The sequence below is a fragment of the Misgurnus anguillicaudatus genome, chromosome 14, assembly GCF_027580225.2.
Source record: "Misgurnus anguillicaudatus chromosome 14, ASM2758022v2, whole genome shotgun sequence".
NCBI classification, from domain to species: Eukaryota; Metazoa; Chordata; class Actinopteri; order Cypriniformes; family Cobitidae; genus Misgurnus; species Misgurnus anguillicaudatus.
In genome coordinates this window covers 21,753,787-21,773,063 of record NC_073350.2, presented here as the reverse complement: position 1 = coordinate 21,773,063, position 19,277 = coordinate 21,753,787, and the positions used below count along the sequence as shown (strand labels likewise).

General features: G+C 39.7%; 1 protein-coding gene across 4 annotated transcripts in view; it reads right to left on the bottom strand.

The window, feature by feature from the left end:
* The window catches only part of sulf2a (sulfatase 2a), a 34,110-nt gene that overhangs the window by 4,265 nt on the left and 10,568 nt on the right, over nt 1-19,277 (bottom strand). The window contains exon 1 of one of the 4 annotated variants that reach the window (XM_073876078.1): nt 1,166-1,557. The exons of the other annotated variants lie outside the window; for them this stretch is intronic. The gene's annotated coding sequence lies outside the window, so the exon portion shown is untranslated. Of the gene's footprint in view, nt 1-1,165; nt 1,558-19,277 lie in introns of those variants that run through there. 4 annotated transcript variants of the gene reach the window in all.

Here is a 19,277-nt window from a genome sequence, read left to right as displayed (position 1 = left end):
TAGACCATTAGCATTGCGCTAAAAATAACCAAAGAGTTTCAAAAGTTTCCGATTTAAAACTTGACTCTTCTGTAGTTACATCGTGTACTAAGGCCGACGGAAAATAAAAAGTTGCAATTTTCTAGGCAGATATGGCTAGGAACTATGCTCTCGTTCTGGCGTAATAATCAAGGACTTTGCTGCCGTATCACAGCTGCAAGAGGCACAATGATATTACGCAGTGCGCGAAAATAGTCCCCTTAGTAACTTTCAATGGCAGGGGACTGTTTTCGGGCAGTGCTTGGTATCACTGCGCCTGCTGCAGCCATGTTACGGCAGCAAAGTCCTTGATTATTATGCCAGAATGAGAGTACAGTTCCTAGACATATCTGCCTAGAAAATCACAACTTTTAGTTTTCCGTCGGTCTGGTACACAATGTAACTACAGAAGAGTCAAGTTTTAAATAGGAAAAATACTCTTTTTTTGAGCACGATGCTAATGGTCTAATCAGGTTCAATGGACTATGCTAAGCTATGCTAAAAGTGGTGGTACTAGACCCGGAGATCGGCTGAATGGATTCCAAAACAGTAAGAATCAAATGTTTAACTCTAGCGGAGCTGGAAAATAAGCATATTTTCAAAAATAGTGGAGTGTAATGACATTTGCGAAAATAAGGAATTTCGATTGCTGACATATTGCCATTAAAGTGAAATTTCTGAACCTAAACATAAGAAACTGATAAAAAAAATCAATTACAAGTAAACATGTCAGATGCACTTAGAGGGTTTTGCATCTGAACTCCTCAAATATTCCCAGAAACAGAAGGGGAGATCACAATGAAGTGTAATATCAAATAAGGATTTTGTAGTGTTTTATCACAGCAGTAACCCGGCACACCACCGACTGTGAGCATTTAGGATGATAAATGTGCTCTTGTGTGTTTGTTTTGAAGACAACAGGCAGCTCATCTCCTGCAGCGTCGACCCTTAAAACACAAATTGGCATTGGAGCCTCAGCATCCTTATAAAGAAGCTTTGCACGCTCCTACTTAGCGTTAATAGCTACACATCCATAAGCAAATTCAGAACATAGAGTCTACATTAACTGAAATACATCTTGAAAAAAGAAAAGTAAACACAGAATTCCTAGATCCAGAATCTATCCCCTTCATTCTCATAATCTTACCTCAGCGCGATTTGAAGAAAGAGAACAACTGTTGATTTCGGCACCCTGCGGTCCTCAAGCCAAAGGTGATAACACACAGTTCACCCCCCTGCAGGACGGACTAAATGGCTAAACGTTTCAGAAGATTTGCTCTGTGGGTCTCCAACTTCAACAAATCCTGTTAGGCTATTTGAAATGTCCGGTACCCTTGCTATGCTCTTGTGCCTCTCTCTTTCTGTTTCTCCAACCATCTCCTTCTTTCTTACTTTCTTAACGCTCACACCCAGCTGCTTTCAGTCCATGTTAATTCCTGCTTTTTTCTCCGTCATTGTTCTGTCTCAGGGGAATGGATGAGGTCTGACCTTGGGGGTCTCCTGTTTTAAATTCTCTTGGCTGCTCTGTTCACCCCAGACCCCCACACACCCCCTCCAGGACTCATTGCTGGCAACTGATAAAGACACCAGATTGAGAAAAGAGTTACACAAATCTAGCGGGATAAACAGGAGATGTTTCATCTATATAAGGAATGTTCATATGGTTAACTAAGACATGCCGATGGCCTGCCAAGATACAAGAGATCTTGCATGTCGATGGGAGGCAGATAGATTTCAAGATATCCCGTGTGATTTTAGAGACTCATCATCTCCTCCACACCAGTGAGAATAATTGATTACAAAGAGGCTTGAGGTAAGATGGTACGCTGTATCAGATGCTCTATCAAATCTACTGAGCCACATACCAGTGGGAAATTTAATGCAGGTAATGCTGTTGTCAGCATTTTGTACAACTTGAATTGTAAATTGGGGTAACATGATCCAGGGACATCTAACTGGAGGTGGTAATAAATGCTCAGTTTTAAAAATTGAACCTGAGACCAGTTTGAACTTTAGTAAGCATGTTTAAAACAACATTAAATCCAGGGTTCCCACACCTTAGTTAACTTCAAATTCAAGGATCTTTCAAGGACTTTCCAGGTCCAATACCCTCAAATTCAAGGACTAAATGTAGGGACACATTTCAAGTGAGAGCAAGGTTACATTGTGTTACCTTTAAATATACATTGTTACAGTTCCCTTTCGAGGGAACTCGCGCTGCGTCACTGCGATGACACTTTGGGGACGCTTCCAGGGGTAAGTGCGTCTGAATGCGTATATCAAATTCAACCAATGGTGAGGCTTAACGATAAAGACAGGGTGATGCGGAAGCCAGGAAGAATATCGGTATCTGAAATATTGCCAAAGTCGGCGTTGCAGGGACGCAAGAAGTATGGCAAGGGAGACGCAGCGTCTCGTTCCCTTCTCAGGGAACAACAGTTACATACGTAACCAGAGACGTTTTCATGTGTCAATCACAACTATGCAAAAAAGCATTTTGGTATAAATCAACATTCGCATACAGAAGATATAAGCATTTAAAGCGAACAGTTTAGCACGTGCGCTTAAAAAGTCCAGAATTTTTATGATATTATCCTACACTACACAGAGAATTATATGGATTTTTTTCCAGAAAACTTCTTGCATAAAATAGATTCAAGCACTTTCAATTACTTGTATCTATGTATGTATATTTTCAAAAACTTCCCAAAGCCTTGAATCCCCCCCCCCCTAAGGTTCACAAACTTTCAAGGATTTCAAGGACCCATGGGAACCCTGTAAATCAGTCCTCAAAAGATATAAATAACGCAATAGTATTTACACATTTTGAGGTATAAGGTCTTTGGTACCCTCAGTATGTACCTCTGAGGTACTAATATGCACTCTTTGGTACCAGTATGTACTTTTTGTAAGGTTACTGCCCTGTCTGTCTATCTAAAGTATCTATCTAATATATCTACACTACTATTAAAAAGTTTAGAAAGACTTGACTGAAATGTTTCTCATGACCTTAAAAATCTTACAATCTGAAGATGTGCAAACTTATTAATTTCTTAAAATTATGTATACATTTTTTTAAATGGATGACCAAATAATAAAAAACAGCCAATAATAGCCTATAATAGATGTAAAATCTATTGGTTTAAAAATCATCCCAGGATTTATTTTGGATACTTTCAGTAACAACATAATTCCTATAGTTACATATAGGAATATATGAAGAGTTTGGTTCCAAAACGCAACAAACGCCATTTTTGAAAAAAATGAGTTACTGCCAAAATCAGTATTATATCAGGTCAGTAGTTAAAAGTAAATAATTAATTTTACGCAAAATCCAATACCCGCCGTGATATTCTGTCATCTTTTCTCTCTTTTTTCCCAAAATGCGACAAACGCCACAGCTCCTTTTTTACAGAATGCAATAAATCCATTTCTGATATTACAGCGGACCATTCACGCAATGTAAACAAACATGGCGGCGCACTGAGTACACGGAGTCCTAGTTTTCCTCATCTACTTTGTACTTCGTGATCAACAAACAAAACAAAATAATACTTTAATAGCATTGCCAAACCTGTGATGGTTTTCTGTGACGGGAAAGAAACGCAAGCCATCAACAGCTAATAATTTCCGCGAGAGGCACTCGGTTGCTTGTTCTCCAGACAGCATCAAGCTTCTCATGCTAAAACATTTTGTTCTTAATATAACAAAGTAAGTGTTTTGGTTAATGCCATTAATGTTTATTTTTAATCATTGTATACCACTAGTCAACTAAATAAATATAAAATGGTAAAGATGAATGCACATTTATACATTGATTTAATAGATTTATAGCATTTTGAAATAAAAAACTGTCATGGATTTATTGCATGAAAAAAGAATTCGTTTTTATAACAAATCTTTGAAAATCAAGTTATGGATTTGAATTTTTTATGTTTTTATAACCTAAAGATGCTATGTAAAAGTTTGTAACAGAAAATAGTGGTTTTCATCTTGTCACTTTCTTGGTATAGAAAACACGTTTTTACCGAAATTTGTCAAAATGGATTTATTGCGTTTTGGAACCAAACTCTTCATATATTGGTGTGGTCTATGTAAATATTAGTAAACACAGGCTGAACAACATAAATCACTAATGTCATTGGGCGCTGGCTCACTTGACCTATTAAAGCCCCCAACTTTCATGCCCTGGGCTTCTCAAGTACCAACAACACCATCAGTCCACTTCCTGATCCCATAACTATGCCGGCATGACCTGAGGAATGTGAGTCGACCCTTCAATTCAGTATGCAAACTTTCCAAAGTCTCCTTGAATTTGCCAACAGCAGCTAGTATTCAGATGCAAATGCCGTGACAAGCCTCTTTCACGGAGAAGACCTTCATCTGCCAAATTTGAAGGGGGTGTATGTGGATTCTCCGGTTGAATACTGTACATCAGGCCTTTTGTGGACAACTGTGACAGAAAGGACTTGCGTCAGATATGGTCCCTCTCGGTATCCATCATTCCCTATTTGTTCTCAACATTACAGAGTGGAACCTATGTGCCATGACAGCTCCAACAACTGATTCAAGAGTTTTAATAATGCTGTGAGCGGTTGCAGAGGTGTGTTATTGCTTGGGCAAATTATCAAGAGCAAATTGTGTTTTCTGCCTGGATCAGCTGTATGATAAACAGCACACTTGAACTAGAAAAGCTGCATGTCAGCACTTCTTCAACACCGGGGGCTTTTAAAGTTTACATTTAAACTGATTAGGGTGGTGTGTGTCAACATGTCAAGTCCTGTAATCGCCACTGACACGTAACCCTCTGGGACCCTCACTGTCACGGGACCCTGCTGACTGGCCATCGAGAACAAATGAGAAAATAATACGTTCTTATATCAAAGCACCAGAATAATTGCCGTGTATTGAAGACGCTGACGCTTTTTGAAGTCATGCCATTTGTCTGAGCTGATGACAATCTCACAAAGACAAGTTTTGCATTTTAATATCTTTTATAACTCTACCATCGCATTTTTCCAGCAAGCTGAGGTTCTTTGAACGTTTCGTCTTCAAACAACACCAAAGAAAGGTCAAAATAAGCAACAAGCTTTAATCATCATAATCTTTTACGCATTATCTCAGTTTGGCCAATAATGAACAGATGAAAAGCGGTGTTGTCTGTCTCTCTATAAAAAGAAATTAAATTAAACAGATAATTTCTGAATTTTTAAACAAGAACAAATACGAGCTGCATACCATCTACTACAAAGATACACAAATGCTATGTAGCTTATTTCACAAAATATCCAGAGATAACTTTGATTAAATCCCATAAATGAGATAAGCTTGATATGGGTACTACTGTACTGTAATAATCACCATCTGTACTATTTGCTACAGTATATGGTACTCTTATTTTCACCAGCAGAGGAATCCAAAATCCTTAGTTTCCATATGGCATTCACAAGGCAAGCGTGGTGGTCCTGATCCCTTTGGCCCACTGGGATTTGTGAGAGCGACCCTTGTGTAGTCAAGCCACTTTACCACCCTCCGTCTGCCCAGTGACAGAAGGGAAGAGGGGCCACATCCAAACTATCAACAGCCCAATGAATGACTGTACCATTTAAGAGTTTCATTATGTAATCATTATGTATTAAACCTCATGTTGTTCCACATGTACTAACCTGTAATATGTATCTATTACCTGAATGGTAACTGAGGCTGCAGATGATGAAATGTCTCTTGTGTTTGAAACAACATGAGGGTAAATATTGAAAATAATTTTCATTTTTGGATGAGCTATCGCTTAAATCTCTAAAAGAAACGTCTTGCAAGATGAGAAACGATAGGATGAGAATGGAAACTAGAAATAATATAACTTACTCACATAGAGTAGCTCATGCTATGATCCCTAAAGGCAGAGCAAATAATATAAAAACATTCAAATCCCATTTTTAAACCCTAGTTAGTGTGTAAAGTTGCTATAATAGCATAAACAATACCTGTAAAATGATAACGCTCAAAGTTTACTGGCAGGCGATTTATTTTCTTTAACAGAATTCGCCTTTTAAAGCCTACAGCGAACGGCCGGTTTGGACTACAGTCCTCTACTCCCTGCTTTAATGACGTCAATAGAAAAGTTTTTTGACTAAACTCCGCCCACAGGAATACGTCAGTCGCTAGCTAAGCTAAAGGCAAGCTAAGCTGCTATCGAATCACAACACACTAAACAAGCTACACTATCAGATCCCGATACATATTTCTGAAGGAGGGACTTCATAGAACAAGAAAGACATCAGCCTTTTTTAGGATAATGAAAACAGTGGCATACAGATAAGTAAATTGTGTGAAAAATACAGCGTTTTTACACGAGAAACATGAACACATGTTATATTGTGCACTGTAAACACAATCAAAGCTTCAAAAACACAGAAAGAACGAGACCTTTGAAGTGCTATTGTTGAATGCGACAACAGTTCACTCTCAACGTTTGAAATGCTGTTTGAAAAGATCTCTCACTTTGGAGATCGGGGAGCATGAATGTCTCTGTTTGTTTGAATTCACCAATTAAAATCAGCTTTCCTCATAATCAGCTTTCTGCAAAACCACATGATGCTAGTTTACATTGCCATCCATATTCTTTTAATTACTTCCAATTTTTCTTGTCTCCTCTAAATGACTTGAGAAAGAGAGGAAGGGTAATGACCCTGACCAAATGATGATTACAGACAATATTGGATTCTTATTTCTGTAAGTTGTCTCTGTGGTGAACTGAATGAAGCAAATGAATCATGTTCACTAGCAAACGCAGTGCGGATTGCGTCTAACCAGAAATATAGAAGTATGACTTCAACAAAGTTTTTTCAAAAGTGTTACAGAAACTATAAAAAAAACTAAACTAGCAGTGAATTTAGGAAAAGTATTTGGAAATTATACAAAAACTAAAGGTATACATTTGCACGAAAAAAAAGATCAATGTTGGAAGTTCTAATTTAATTATTTTTCCAAGCTCGACTTTTGTATGAATTCCTGTCATGGGCTTGCCAGAGCTTTTTGTAATAGACTCAGGTCTGAATGTATCTGGCAAGACCATGACAGTACTATGTTCTGTGTGGGAGCATGTGGAGGCATATAGTTGTGTGGCTTCCACATGTTCCCAGTGTTTTGTGGCTGTCATGGTCTTGCCTGACCTTGGTTATGATCCAGGTTGGATGTTAGAGGGCAAGACCATGGCAGCAGTGTGTTTATGTGGGAACACGTGTGTTTCACATCATGTCTGTGTGACACGTGTTCCCAGTGTTTTGTGGCTGTCATGGTCTTGCCTGACTTTGGTTATAGTCCAGGTCGGTTGTTGGCAAGATTATGGCAGCATTGTGTTTATGTGGGAACACGTGTGTGTTCACATCATGTATGTGTGACACGTGTTCCCAGTGTCTTGTCACTTTTACCCTACTCCCTTATGTACTCGTGTCTTAAGTGATTAATTATGTTCACCTGTTCCCCATTGATGTGCTGTCTATATAATGCCCTTGTGTTCTCTGTGTGGTGTGCGTGCGTTGTTGTATGTCAGAGTTTCATGTCCTTCGTGTGCTCTGTTACAGTTCCAGTTTGTTCCAGTTTATGTTACGTTTCTTACCAGTGTTTAGTTTATATTCTGTTTTACCCCCTCGTGGGTATTTATGTTCTGTTTTAATAAAATTATAGTTTATTTTTGTAGTTCGTGTCTGCGTTTGGGTTCTTCTTTGTTTTCCACTTCCCGGTGTTAAACCGGTCGTGACATAACGCACGCACCCAACTGAACCCAGCGGACCAGCTATGCAATGTGCATCGGACCCGGAGTGGTGGTCCTCTATTTCTGCACAGACGCTCTCCGGGGGTAGCCCCTTCCCACCGCAGAGGGGCCTTCCACTCCGGGACTATGCCTTGGCGGTGGAGAGGAGTAGGGGAAGTTACCCGGAGTTTTTGGCCAGCGCCTACCTGGTGGCTGGCATGAAGGATCCTCCACCCATTCAGGAGCGAGGGGGTTTATTGCAACTGCCATACTGGGACCTGGTTGATTGTCTCGTCAACCGACAGTCCAGCCCGAGGGGCATTAGGACCGGGGCGATCAGGCTAGAGAGGTCGACCCCCGTCTCCCCGGCGCCGGAGACCATTTCTGTGTCCGGTTCCCATCCTGCACTCCCTGCCTCTGGACGGAGGAAGAAGAGGAGGAGGAGGGTTTTGGAACCGGCACAGCTGGAGACTCACCCGCCGGTGCAGCCGGAGACTCGTCACCCGCCGGTGCAGCCGGAGACTCGTCACCCGCCGGCGCAGCCGGAGACTCGTCACCCGCCGGTGCAGCCGGAGACACGTCACCCGCCGGTGCAGCCGGGGACTCGTCACCCGCCGGTGCAGCCGGGGACACGTCACCCGCCGGTGCAGCCGGGGACACGTCACCCGCCGGTGCAGCCGGAGACACGTCACACGCCGGTGCAGCCGGAGACTCGTCACACGCCGGTGCAGCCGGAGACTCGTCACACGCCGGTGCAGCCGGAGACTCGTCACACGCCGGTGCAGCCGGGGACACGTCACCTGCCGGTGCAGCCGGAGACACGTCACCCGCCGGTGCAGCCGGAGACACGTCACCCGCCGGTGCAGCCGGAGACACGTCACACGCCGGTGCAGCCGGAGACACGTCACACGCCGGTGCAGCCGGAGACACGTCACACGCCGGTGCAGCCGGAGACACGTCACACGCCGGTGCAGCCGGAGACACGTCACCCGCCGGTGCAGCCGGAGACACGTCACTCGCCGGTGCAGCCGGAGACACGTCACCCGCCTGTGCAGCCGGAGACACGTCACCCACCGGCGCAGCCAAGGCCATGTTATGCCCCAGCATGGCAACAACAGAACTTTGGGACTCATTCTTTTCACCCCGGACATTTTGTACACCCTGTTGTTGTCCCACCTCCCCTCCCTGATTTGTTATTTTTGTAAAAATCATCCGAACCCTTTAGTTACTTATGTTTGTCTTCCGCTTTTATTTATTGTCATTGTTTCTTGGGTGTTTTCTGTTGTGCAGTCTCTCGTTCCTCGTGTTTAATGTCTTTGTTTCTTTTTGTTTGTGACGTCTGGTATCCGTCTTTGTAGTTGGGGGTACTGTCATGGGCTTGCCAGAGCTTTTTGTAATAGACTCAGGTCTGAATGTATCTGGCAAGACCATGACAGTACTATGTTCTGTGTGGGAGCATGTGGAGGCATATAGTTGTGTGGCTTCCACATGTTCCCAGTGTTTTGTGGCTGTCATGGTCTTGCCTGACCTTGGTTATTATCCAGGTTGGATGTTAGAGGGCAAGACCATGGCAGCAGTGTGTTTATGTGGGAACACGTGTGTTTCACATCATGTCTGTGTGACACGTTTTCCCAGTGTTTTGTGGCTGTCATGGTCTTGCCTGACTTTGGTTATAGTCCAGGTCGGTTGTTGGCAAGATTATGGCAGCATTGTGTTTATGTGGGAACACGTGTGTGTTCACATCATGTATGTGTGACACGTGTTCCCAGTGTCTTGTCACTTTTACCCTACTCCCTTATGTACTCGTGTCTTAAGTGATTAATTATGTTCACCTGTTCCCCATTGATGTGCTGTCTATATAATGCCCTTGTGTTCTCTGTGTGGTGTGCGTGCGTTGTTGTATGTCAGAGCTTCATGTCCTTCGTGTGCTCTGTTACTAGTTCCAGTTTGTTCCAGTTTATGTTACGTTTCTTACCAGTGTTTAGTTTATATTCTGTTTTACCCCCTCGTGGGTATTTATGTTCTGTTTTAATAAAATTATAGTTTATTTTTGTAGTTCGTGTCTGCGTTTGGGTTCTTCTTTGTTTTCCACTTCCCGGTGTTAAACCGGTCGTGACAATTCCTACGGCCACATTTGTACACTTTGTATGCTTGTTCAACCCTGTATCACGAAATTATGTACCTATAGTCACATTTATTTTTTATTCTTTTCCGTGTCATTGTCACGTATTGGTTACTCAACTGCTTTTTCCTATTTTCAAGCCATTGTCGCTTTGGTTTAGGGTTAGATTTGGTGTTTGTGTTAGGATATCACTTTAAGTATTGGTTTATACTATTTTTTCTGATTTATTTTTTTATATTTTCTCATTTTTAAACCATTGTTGCCTGGCATTAGTGTAATGCTGCGTTTACACCAACCGAGGTAGAGGCGTCAAGCGCAAGTGATTTCAATGTTAAGTCAATGTGAAGACGCGTTGAAGCGCGTCTGGAGGTCCCGCGGTGCGGAAGAGGCGTTTGGCGCAGCGCGGAAAACGCGTTTCTAGCTCGCGCGAAAGGCGCTTTCTGCGCGGTTCGCGTGAATGGTGCTTTTTGTGCATTTTGCGGTTCACGCGAATTTGCGGCTGACGCCCGAGTTGAAAAATTTAACCAATCGTTAACCAATCAGGAGACTGCTTGCTGCTGTGGTGGCAGCCCCGCACGGAGTCACTCATTCAACCAACGCTTGATATTGTCCGTGAGCAGTCACCCGGAGCTATACGACACAAGTTCTTATTTCTATAAAGGAGACAGGAATAAAAAGGACCTCGCTTGGAAGAGTGTCAGTAAGGAAATTGGGCAACCTGGTAAGTTGTAATACACACTTCACTTTTGAGTCACGTGACGTTTACCGACTCGCGCCGTTTACCGACCCGTGTCGTTTATTTTCCCCCTATAGTAAGGTTACCAAATACAAACTGGTAACTCTCTTGATAAATGCACAATCAACATCAGTCATCTTGCAAATAAACAACCGCATAGCACTTGCCCCTCCCACAAGAACCGGATTTTGCCTCTGACGCGCATCAAATGCTTGCTTTTTCCGCACGTCTACTCCACTCTACACGCGTGAATGCATTCAAACTGTTCAAGCGGCACGGTAGACGTGATTTTGACGCCTGAAACGCGGTTGGTGTAAATGCACCATTAGAGTTGGGTTTGGCTAAGGATGTCAATTTATGTAAATCTAACCCTAAACCGAAGCGACAATGGTAAGAAAACAGGACAAAACAGTTAAGTAACCAATACGTGACAATGACACGTAAACAGAAATGTGTGATAACCGAAGCGACAATGGTAAGAAAACAGGACAAAACAGCTAGGTATCCAATACATGACAATGACACGTAAACAGAAATGCGTGATACGGTCACATAAAAATGCGATGATTTACGTGACTATAGGTACGTAATTTCGTGATACTGGGTTGGCTTGTTTGAATCACCCCTGTGACAATGGGGTTAGGGACGAGGTTTCAATATTGTTTTTTCCAATGTTTGTATGTTTTTTATGATTCACTTTCATGCAAATCACAATTTCCATTGCAATTTCTAATAGTCTGGATTCTTTTGGAACAATTTTGGTACTCTTTTAAGTTTTTAAGCCACATTTATTACGGACACAAAAAGTAAATTGCTTAATTTAAAGGTGCTGTGTGTAGATTTTAAGTGGCATCTAGCAGTGAAATTGTGAATTGCAATCAACGGCTCAGTCCAAAGCTCACACATAGAGAAACTCCTATACGGTAGCCGCCACAGGACACAGTTTACGACTACTCTAGAAACATGGCGGCGCAAAATAGTAATTTCCATGTAAGGGGACACATGGTGTATGTAAAAACGGCTTATTCTAAGGTAATAAAACAATACAGTTTATTATGTAAGGTCTTTATACACCACTGATAATATAGTTATGTTATATTGCATTTCTGTCAAGAGATCCCTTTAAAAGTTACACAATGCACCTTTAAAAACAATCCAAACTAAACTGAAATACTAAATATAAAAAACGTGGCATTTTTAAAACTATAATACCTACGTAGTAAACTCCCACAGTTCACAAACATCTTCAATGTTCCACTCACAAAGGAGCACTTGCGGCTCACAGCAAAAAGTGTAATTATCACATCCAACGCCTGTGACCCCTGTGGATCGTAGCACACAAACATTAGCAGTAATTCATTCGGGCTTCCCACCGTCGGTGTGGCCACTGTGGGGATCTACTAATCTTCCACGAAGATCGTCCCTGGGGATGGGAAGCCGCTTGGTATTTTTCTTTTCTGACTTGCCTTATTCCAATCCTCTTCTCCTCTTCCCTTCCTTCTCTTTGTGGTTAGATTAGAGGGCTTAGCGGTCGCCCCTTCAAAATCTATACATGTAGCAGCCCTTATTGCCAAAAACACACAAGGGCCTTAAGAACAGCAGAGATGGGTGGGAACTTAAAAAGAAGAATTAGACAAGGCCCAGTGCACAACACAATGATACGAGGAATATTGGCTAATAAGATATAAAGTGTTTAAGGGCTCTATCTTACACTAATTATGAGACGTTAGAAGGCGCAAAGAGCTGCCTCACCTGTAGCCTGGTAAGTAAATAAATGCTTTGCTTTAAACAAATGCATCTGTTTTTAAATGTTTTTTTTTAAATGCTACCTCACGGATTTATTGTATATGATGACTCTGTACCTGTGGATATGGTGAGATGAGAAACATTTTTAAGTAATGCTTAAAAAAAACTCTTTGCTTAAAAAAAACGCTGTCCAAGTCCTGAAACGAACGTGCGAAGAGCCGCTTGTAAATTCTTTATCTCCTGTTTGTTACAAATAAATTATTTTTAGAGTACAAACCTTATCTTACATACTTGTAAATTATTTTTTGATGATATTGGATAGCCATACATTTAAGGCAATTACAAGCCTACTTTTTTACTTCCATGACTAAAAGAAAACGATTTTTAAAGGTTTTAATAAAAAATAACAATTTCAATACAAGTGAAAAACAACACAATTATTTAACATTAATCTTAAACTGGGGATCTTCTTCCTCCGCTTAGTTTTTCAGTTTACAAAGTCCGTCATTTAAATAGGGATTAGACATAGCGCCAGCGCAACAGGCTTTTAAAGGGGATGAGAGCTGAGACTCCCATTGGTTTATTGCACATTACTCCCAAAATACCCTCATTACAATAGGGCACAAACCATTTTTCCCATCGTTAAATAAGCAAAAGTGCATTCGGACACGCCCATTTAGCTGTTGCGCTGTGCGCTTTAGACAATGCGCTTAGATCGTTAAAATAGGGCCCATAAAGTGTTTAAATGTCTATGGATGTTATTTGGTGCAGGAAATATGGAGCAGTTATGAAATACAAATTCTGATACTGCAGTGCATTAATAGACTCAGCACATCAAAGCAATGTTGAAAAGTGAACTTATTATAGCTGTAGGAAAATAAAGTGCAATGAATTAGAGTGTTGTAGTTTGCATCATTTTAATAACTTCTTTGAAATCATGCTTAACATTTTGATTTTAATGTCTGCTCCTCTAAAGTTCAAAGTGTGGATAGTGCAGTGCAGAAGGTCTCATATTTCACAAATTTAAGGCATAACCAAAACACTGAGATAAGACACCATTAGCATGCTGCCCATACCAGCATCTTTCTCATCCACAGCATATTATCTTCCTTTATATAATCTCTCTGTTTTTCCATAACTCTCTGAACTTCCTGCATTAGAAAACGTTGATTTTGCAGCGTATTATTATGGATGGATTCCCTGGACGGCTCTTATCTCCATCATTTGTTTTCCCTTCAGTTTGGACTTAATGTGTAATCCATATTGAAAGAGCAATCTCACACTCACAAAACCATAAACACACACTTAATGAAGATAAATCCACAGTCTCTCACACTCAAGTGCAAAACACCGGGCCAAAATCATTCATTCTCACTTTGGGCTTATGGATATTTTTATCACTTTGTACCGCAGTCTTGAACAGCACTAATATATTCAATCATATCACCAACAATGCATCATGATAAACTCCTGAATTTAAAATGGCCCAGCTGGTCCAATATTTCTAACAGCTTTCCTTGGTTTAACAAGTTCAACAAGCCACAGAACAGAAATAATAGTAGGGGTAGGTGAGATATTGCATATTAAATATTACTGAGACAATTGTGCTGAATATATAAAGTTACAGAATAGTGTGAAATTTTGATATTTGGCTGGAGTATCGCCTTAAGTCACCTGTTGCTTACATCACATTGTTAATACTTCAATGCCTTTGATCCTAAAACCTTTTCTCATCCCAGTTCACAAGGGTTAATAACATGATTTTCAATGCAAAACTAGTGCCAAGAACTGAAAAAGACAATGGGCTCTTTTATACAACCGGCGTTTCAAGTGAGAACAAGGTTACATTGTGTTACCTTTTAAGATATATTGTTACAGTTCTCTTTTGAGGGAACTCGCGCTGCGTCACTGCGGAACGTGTATATCAAATTCAACCAATGGTGAGGCTTAACAACTAAGACAGGGTGATGCGAAAGCCAGGAAGTATATTGCTATCTGAAATATTGCCAAAGACGGCGTTACAGGGACGCAGGAAGTATGACAAGGGAGACGCAGCGTCTCGTTCCCTTCTCAGGGAACAAGAGTTACATACTTAACCCAAGACGTTTTCATGTGTCAAACACAACTATGCAAAAAAGCATTTTGGTATGAATCAACATCGCATACAGAAGATAAAAGCATTTAAAGTGAACAGTTTAGCACGTGTGCTTAAAAAGTCTAGAATTTGTATGATATTATCCTACACTACACAGTGCATAAAATAGATTTAAGCACTTTCAATGACCTGTATCTATGTATGTATATTTTTAAAAACTTCCCAGGGCCTTGAATGTTTTTCCCATATCACAAGCTTTCAAGGACCCGTGGGAACCCTGTAGTTTCAACCCGGTGCAATTATCATTTTCATGTTTAGCGCCACGTTGTTTAAATAGCAAATGCATTTCCGCCCAATTTTGCGCCCATGGGCGTTCTGTTCTGAAAACGAGTTGTGTTCAGGCGCATTGTTGGCGGGCTGCTATTTTGAGGCAACTAAAATAGACTACGCCATTGACCAACAAAAATCTGGTCTAAAGTCAATGGGGCAATATTGTTTTTGTTATTTAAAGAGCGCGTTAGTAATGTGCACCTATAAACGGGACGACAACCCGAGTTTGCTTATCACATGGATGCGCAGCAGCACATAAACGTTTTAAAATATGAAAAATCAAGTCTCTTTGACATAAATGAGGATCGATTATGAGACGTTAGAAGGCGTAAAGAGCTGCTTCACTTGTAGCCTGGTAAGTAATTAAATGTTTTGCTTTAAACAAATGTAAATATTGCATCTATTTTTAAATGTTTTTTTTTAAATGCTACCCCACGGATTTATTGTATACGATGACTTTGTACCTGTGGATTTGATGGGATGAGAAACGTTTTTAAGTAATGCTTTTCAAAACCCTCACGGCACTGTCTGAGTGCTGAAGGCTCTCCACACGTTTGTAAGTTCTTTATCTCCTGTTTGTTACAAATCAAGTATTTTTTGAGTACAAACTTTTTTTTTGCATATTTATACATTTCTTCAGATAACACAAATCATGTAGGTTATCCATTCATTTACAGCAATCTAAAGCCTGCTAATTTTACTTCCATGACTGAAAGAAAACGACTTTTAAAGGTTTTAATACGAAAAAATAACAGTTTCAATACATATGAAAACAACGCATTTTTTTTAACTGGTGGTCTTCTTCCTCCACTTAGTTTTTCAGTTTACAAATTCCGCCATCTAAATAGGAAATTGGCATGGCGCCAGTGCAACTGGCTTTTAAAGGGGATGAATGATGAGACTCTCATTGGGTAATTGCACATTATGCCCAAAACACACCCATTACTCATTATAAGAATAGGAACAACCATTTTAGGCCGTGCGCTTGGCGCTTAAACCATTTTCCCCGTCGTTAAATTAGCAGAAGTGGAATAGGCCATGCTCGTTTACACCATGCGCCATGCGCTTTAGACAATGCGCTTAGATTGTTAAAATAGGGCTCAATATGTATGGTTGGTTTCCCAAAACATGATTAATCGGTTCCCATTAAAAAATCGGTAAATCGGTACTTAATCATTTCCTAGTATCTGGTTTACTATAGCATCTTTTACAGCCCCCATTTTTAGTCAAAAGGCATTAATGGCCCTAGGGCCCATTTCGTTAATGACACTGTCATCTGTACTACATGTGTGTGTGTGTGGGTGTGTGTATCTTCACAATGTGTCGGGGGTGGACCCTCTAAACTGCCCCTGTGATGATCGCAATCTGCAATCCATAAAAAAGGACTATTACCATTCCCACAATTCCCATTGCCTTCCCCTCCATTTACTTCCCAGATGACCACAATAGTCATTACACGCACAAATAGACCAGCACAGGTGGTTACCACCACTAATTCAGAGGTCTGTTTGAAGAGTTATGAGGAGGAATGACTTGCACAAAGCTGAAGGTACTTGATGAAAGGCCAAGTCTGACCTAGCGTCCACAAAACAGGCCATAAATTGTAATGGTGAATGACTCTACAGACACACAGTCATGACTTCAACATTAGTCACTGAATAGCATGACTGGTTTTATAGCAGGGCCATTCAGTTAATGACCCTGAACACTCACGTCCTGATATGAATCTCTGGTCAGGTTCCCATCATGAATGATGGCCATTATAAGCCAATTTAAAACCTGAATTTTACTCAAACAAGAGCTGGCAAATTCAGAAACAAGATTTTGTTTTAAACCTAAAAAGGGTATTGAAAGGGTAATAGGAATTATTCACTTATGATCATCCTCATTTGTTTCACAAGCTTTTAGTGTTGTTAATCTCTATAAACCTATTAAAGTAATTAGCCAAGCAGCAGGAGAGTTGCCCATTTCTATAACTCCCAAAGGAAGAGGGCTATTATGAGGGTTTGAATGTTTTCACCAGTAGACGGAGAGAACGACCAATTGATAGTTCGGCTGATGACAGCCAAAGAGTGCTTATGATTTCAACCTGTCCACCAGGCTTACTGACTAGCACAAACAGAGGATTATTCAATCGCCAGCTCCATACACACGTCATACATGTGCCGTGCCTTTGTGTGTGGGCTGTCTGTTGGCACAATCTATGCAGCTTCATTAAGGCATCTTTTATGAAAAAACAGGCACTTCGCCCAATGTTGAGAAAGCAGGGTATCTCCTGCCGTCTGCTGGTTTTGTGTGCATATAAAGAATCTATTATCCCAGCGCACTATTTTAATATCTGATGCTTAATTAGATGGCAGCAAAATATCCCTTGTGTAAGTAGATCAGGGTTTTTTAAATATATTTTTAGGAATTTTGAAATTGACCCCAATAAGAGAAAAGCCGCTTCTATAAGCCACAAATGATTAAAAGTAAACTGTCAAAAGATTAATCGCGATTAATCGCACACAAAATAAAAGTTTGTGTTTGCATAATATATTTGCACATGTATTGTGTGTGATTATTCTGTATATATAAACACACACATACATTAAGAAATTTAAGAAACATGATATTTATGCATATATTTTTACATTTATATATAAAATAAATAGGGCTGGGAAAAGATTAACAACAATTAATCGCATACAAATAAAAGTGATTTTCTGCATAATATATGTGTGTGTACTGCGTGCAATCACCGGGCATATCCAACCACACACACATACATATATTCATGTCAGATTTTTAAAATTTTTATATCAATTTTTTAAATTTATATATAATATAGAATATATAAAAATATAAATATATATATATACACATGTAAATACATACGTCAATGTGTGTATATTTATATGTACATAATAATTACACACAGCACACACTCATATATTATGCCAAAAATCACTTTTATTTTCTATGCGATTAATCGCGATTAATCTTTTTCCAGCCCTAAAAATAAAATATATCAAAATCTAAATAAATATATATATAAATGTAAATGTTTCTTAAATACATAAATGCATGTTTGTGCATTTATATACAACATAATTACACACATTGCACACACATATATTATGCAAAAACAAACTTTTATTTTGTATGTGATTAATCGCTGGGTTATTTTCAACCCAGCGTTGGGTCAAAAAGGGATGAACCCAACTCACTGGTTTGTTTTAACCCGTTGTTGGGTCAAATATAATTTTTTGGGGTTAATTTAACCCAACAGTTTAGTTCGTCCTTTTTTGACCAAAAACTGAAATAACCCAGCATTTTTAGAGTGCAGTACTTACAAATGTTATACAAACAGCAAGTGTCTTTGGGCAGAGGTTATTAAATATATAATAACTAAACAGCCAAAGGACTTGTGCAATAAAGCACAACATTAATGGACTTTTGAAAATGAGCACATTAAAAATTATTGAGTTTAAAAAGTGCTTCAGCAATGTCTTTGAAAAGTTTCTTTTCTCTCTTCCAGGTGGCGTTTTTTTCTCGCTAAAGCAAATTTAAAAAGGGGAGTGAAAGGGGAACAGATGTTGGCAACATATGCTTTCTTTTGAAGTAATGACTCAGATATAAAAACTGAATGTACTTATGAACATAATCAATAAAAAAAATTGTTCGTACACAAACTGTAATATAAACCTGATGGACAGATTCTTCTATTCACAGAATTCATTAACATTACGCTAAATCTCAAGGGTGTGATCTGTCAACATTTCACCTTCAGATCAACATCACAGATGCTGATGTAATCACATTACAAAACTGAAAACACATTAGCTTTCGGTTCAGTCCTGATACGATTATGTCTCAAAAATCTCCCCTAAAATCTCACACTTCTTTAAACATGAGACCTCAGGGTCTCAAAATCTGATCATGATCTACTGGTTCAACCAGCATGAGACCTCAACCAGGTTGCTATTAGTGACCAAAATATTTTAATAAAAAAGATCAAATTATCTGATGGGACAGAGGTGGTCTTCAATGTTGGTTCTTATAAACATTGTGCATGTTTATCGCACAGCAAACATTATAGGCAATATGTTGGAGTTACAGCCGGATACAATGCAATATAAAACTAATAGGCCCTGTTCTATTTCTGTATATGGCAGTGCAGAATCTAGGCAATCCAGTCCTACATCAGACTTAACCATGTTGCCACCCACAACCAATTATAGTCAAAGTAACTATTAAGAAGACAAACTTTAGATAGGATGTAGCTTTAAATGTTAAACATTTTCTCATAAACACATATAAAACACTATTTGAAGTTTTATTTTTATACTTCAGACCAATTAGATAAATGTTTAAATGTTACACATCTCTTGTAAACAAACCAATAAGCTGATTTAAACTCTTACGTTTGAAAAGTAATCAGATTACTGGTTTGTATGCATTAGGCAGTTAAGCCATATCAAATGTTATATTCCAC